The sequence below is a fragment of the Echinops telfairi genome, unplaced genomic scaffold, assembly GCF_000313985.2.
Source record: "Echinops telfairi isolate 266 unplaced genomic scaffold, ASM31398v2 ScPeMD7_8;HRSCAF=38, whole genome shotgun sequence".
NCBI classification, from domain to species: domain Eukaryota; kingdom Metazoa; phylum Chordata; class Mammalia; order Afrosoricida; family Tenrecidae; genus Echinops; species Echinops telfairi.
In genome coordinates, this window is record NW_022103905.1 from 10,299,337 (window position 1) to 10,303,700 (window position 4,364).

At 49.2% G+C, this 4,364-nt stretch overlaps 1 pseudogene; it reads left to right on the forward strand.

Annotated features, from left to right (window-relative positions):
• The first annotated feature begins 1,497 nt into the window (after positions 1–1,497).
• On the forward strand, positions 1,498–2,489 carry LOC101663107 (annotated as a pseudogene).
• Positions 2,490–4,364: the final 1,875 nt, after the last annotated feature.

A 4,364-nucleotide genomic window follows, 5' to 3' on the forward strand; every position in this document is an offset into this window, starting at 1 on the left:
AAAAAAGGAAGATCTTTGGAAGGGGCTATTTCCTGATCTTTCTGAAGCTTCTATCACAGAGGGCAACTGTAATGTTAGGAGACCCTTCATTTCAACAAACATTTATGGAGACTGCTGTATTCCGGCGCGAAGGCTGGACACTGGAATTTACAATGGACGAAACCCACACGTTCATAGTCCTTGTCACAGAATCCCGGACGGTGGGCATCACCAGTCAACCCCAGTGCGGCTTCCTTGTGTTCTTCATGGATTGGCGGCTGGTTGACAGAGCGCTCAGACCCCCTCTGGGTTTGGATGGTGTGTGTTGGGCCCTAGGAGCCCTGGTGGGGTAGTGGTTGCGCGTTGGGATTCGGTTTGCGTGGTCTGCAGTTCCATACCACCAGCAGCTCTTTGGAGAAAGACTGGGCTTTCTACTCCTGCTTTCCGTTACAGTCTCAGGAACCCACGGGAGGTCGCTAGGAGTCAGCAGTGACTCAATGGCAGCCAGTGTGGGTTGCTAGAAACCCATCAACCCTGGGGGACCCTGCAAGCCGAGTTCTTCAGCACCAGCTGTTGATGGGCCATGGAAGGTAAGGGGGTTTAGCGGGCCGGCTCTTGCAGGCACCATTTGTGCTCCGGGCACTTCTGAGCCAAGAAGGGACAGACAGGTCAGGCTGATGACTGGGTTGTGTTTCCCAAAGTTGATTTCTCACTCGGCTGTTTGAAACGGAAAACGCATTTTCCCCAGTGAAACTATGTTATGAATACAGTACTGAGAGGTTCTCTCAGGCCAAGTCACAGAAACTGACGTAGCCCTTCGGCAGCTGGCCTATGAGAACGGTGACCTACAACATCCTTCCTACGGGAAAATGTATCTCTGCCACAGCAGCAGCAGGGGAACAAGGGGCTTCCTTCCTCCTCCACTTCCCACCCCTGTGAGTCATGCAGCCTGCTGTTCCCTACCGGATCTGTGAACTGTGACTCCTCCTGCAGGATGAGGGGCTTGGCTTTGGTGCACTCTGAGACTTCCTCCATAGGGGCTGATCCCCCCACCCCTCCACTCCAGCTCTGTGCTTAGTCTCTTAGCTGCTAACCAAAGGGCCATTGGTTTAATTCCATCAGCCAACCCCTGGGAGAAAATGGATGGGAAGAAGGTAGGGGCTTATTTTGCAGTCTCTCTATTGTTACATTCCAGGATGTACCTCCAGGAATCATTGTTTGAGGCCCTGGGGGTATGGTTTGCAGAAGATAAAAACCATACTCCCTTCAAAGCCATTTACTTTGTGGCCTGGCCTCCCCTTCCTGGCTGAGCTTGGTGGAGTCCCAGACTCTTTATCCTCTGACGCTGGCCCTGCATTTGCTTCGCTTCTGCATGAGCCCCGAGTCTTAGGATTTGAATGGTGGCCCACGACCTGGCCTAGAGCAAGCAGTTTCTGTCCCTCTGTGGATGAGGAGGGCTCTTAGACAGACGTCGAAACATTGGAGTTGTGACTTCCATAGCTCCTGCGACACAGAATGATGGCGGAGAAGCAGCATGGCCTGTGGTTGTTGGCAGTTTACGTGGAAGATTCAGAGCACAGGTCTGATGGCCAAGGTGGGGTCCAGCCGGCTGAGGAGAAAGGTGGGTTGGCATCTATCTGTAGCTTACGGAGAAGACAGTTTTCTGGCCTTGGTGCCGATGAAGGTGGTTAAGGAGACGATGATGAAAATAGCAAGCAGTCGGAAGAAGACGACTCAGAGACGGGTGACCCAAAGGCCATCTCCGAGGTAGAGAAGTGAGACCCCCAGGAATTAGAAGCCTCCTTTTCTGAAAGCGTCTGGAACATGTCGCCTGATGAAATCGAGATCCCCCCAGAGCCCTTGGGCAGGTGTTCAAGCCACTTAGAGAACAAGATCCGGAAGCTGTCTGAGCGGAAGGTCGAGACGGATGGACATGAACCCATCACCCAGAGGAAGGAGTTTCAGAACCCCCACAGCTACGAGTAGCTGGTCCAGTATTGCGCAATAGATAAGCTGGGCAGCCACTAGCCTAAGCACGTGTTCGACCCCCACGGCTGGTCTGAGGACTCCTACTAGGAGGCACTGGCCTCCGCCCAAGAACGTGGACACGCACAGCCTGGACAAGGCCAAGAAGGAGCGAGCAAAGCCTGCGTGTCCGCCCGACGGGCGCCAAGAAAGGTGACGCCAGCCGCACCTCGTCCCGCGCATTTGCCCAGAAAAGGAAGAGCAAGCAGGACGCGGCCATCCTCTGGAGGACGTCAGCCCAGCCCACCACCCTGACCCCCGGCTGCACCACCAGTGCCAGCAGCTATGAGACCACCGTCATCCCCACGGTGGACCCTACCGTGAAGAAGGCCAAGCGGTGCCCAGGCCCATCGGGAGATGCTCCTGGACTCACCGAGTGTTGCCCACCGGGTTGGGGGGCAGGGAATGCCATGGTGTGTCGGAACTGGGGCCTGTGTCCACCCCCCACCCCCCCAGAAGAGCCGGAGCTGGCAGTCCAGCTATAGAGAGACTGTATGCACTTGTGCGGGCTTCTCCCTATTACACGTACTGTCTTCTTTAAAAATTAAAAAATAAATACATATCAATAAATATAAAAATATATAATAGACAAAAATGAATAAATATATGATATATGAAGGAGTAACCCCCCAAACTGGATTTTTTTCAAAGCTTTGCATTTAACTTTTTTTTTTTTAACAAAACAGCCTTATCACTGTCAAAGTATGCTCCATGACACTGAGTACATTTGTGAAATCTGTTATTCCATTAAAAAAAAAACACAAATTATTTTATTGGGGGCTCTTCCAGCTCTTATCACAATCCATACATCAATTGTATCAAGCACATTTGTACATATGTTGCCATCCTCATTTTCAAAACATTTTCCTTCTACCTGAGCCCTTGATATCAGCTTCTCTTTTTTTCCCTCCCTCCCCAACCCCGGTGATTCCATTCTTGGAAACATTTTTCAGACTCATCTGTTTGGATGGCTGATAGCACCTCCCTTGTTTTTTTCTTCTTCACCTGTTCTATGTCATCAAATCGCTGTCATGTTCCTCTTCATTAGAGGAAACAAAAAGAAGTCACATGGAGTGAGGTCAGGTGAGCCAGGTGCAAGAGAGGCATGCTGTTTTTTGCCAAAAACTGGCACACTGAGATGGCTGCATGCACGAGCAGGTGCATTGTCATGGTGGCAAGACCAATCTCCCGTCTGCCACAAATCAGGCCTATTTTGTCACACATTGTTACGCTATCTTTTCAGAACCTCTACATAGAAAGCTTGATGGACAGTGTGACCTGGTGGAATGAACTCCAAATGCACTAAGTTGACATTTTCGTCGGGAAATTGATGGATGTCCAGAACAAGGTTTGTCATCAGTTGACATTTTCACCTTTTTTTGAAACAAGAAAACCTCTTCTACACTTGAGTTTTTCCCATAGTGCTGTCCTTGTAAGCTGTGTTCAACATCACAATAGTTTCTGTGGCATTTTTCTGAAGCAGGAAACAAAATTTCACAGCTACGCATTGTCCTCTTAAATTGACCATCACAAAAAAAACTTGAGAGCAAAACTGCTTTCACACAACAAAATTCACTGTGACCAGCGAGAACCTTCCCAGGCAAGGCCACTGGGTGCACTAACTCAGAGTGAGTTGCTTGATGCTTGCCTTGCATGAAAAATGTGTACTACGAATGTTCTGCCCAGTGGAGCTTTTTTGGGGTAGCCCCTCATATATGTAGAACTCACTAAGCATCAAGGATAGCAACTCACTTGGTTTTGGGTTATATATATTTATAGAGAGAGTATATACTATATATATAATAATGGTTTTATATATATATAGCAGCGAAGTGTTAAACCGCAGTGGCATCGTGGTTTTGAGTTGGGCTGTGATCGTCAAGGTCAGAAGTTCAAAGTTACCAGCCATTCTTCTGGAGAAAGATGAGGCTTTCTACTCCCATAGTTACAGCCTCAGAGACCCACTGGGACAGTTCTATAGGTTGCTGTAATCGAGTGGATGGTAGAGGGTTTGGTTGGGGTCAGGGGCAGTGAGGAGAGAGGGAAGAACTAAGCCCTAAGGGGTTCCATGGTGGACTGCTAACATGGTGGGGTTCATGCCCACCAGCTGCCCCTCAGGAGAACGGTAAGACTTTCTACTCCTGTAGAAGTACAGTTTCAGAAACCCACAAGGGGCAGTTCTACCCTGTCCTGTAGGGTTTGGTTTCTTCGGTCTTCTTGTTCTGTTTTGTTTCAGACGGGAGGAGGAATGGTAGTTGATATCATGGATAATCGAGTGATACATAGAGCATGTTTGAAATGTTGGCTATTTGGGATATCTTTAATCTCCATCTCCTTGGGACTAGTCTTTAATTTTCCTG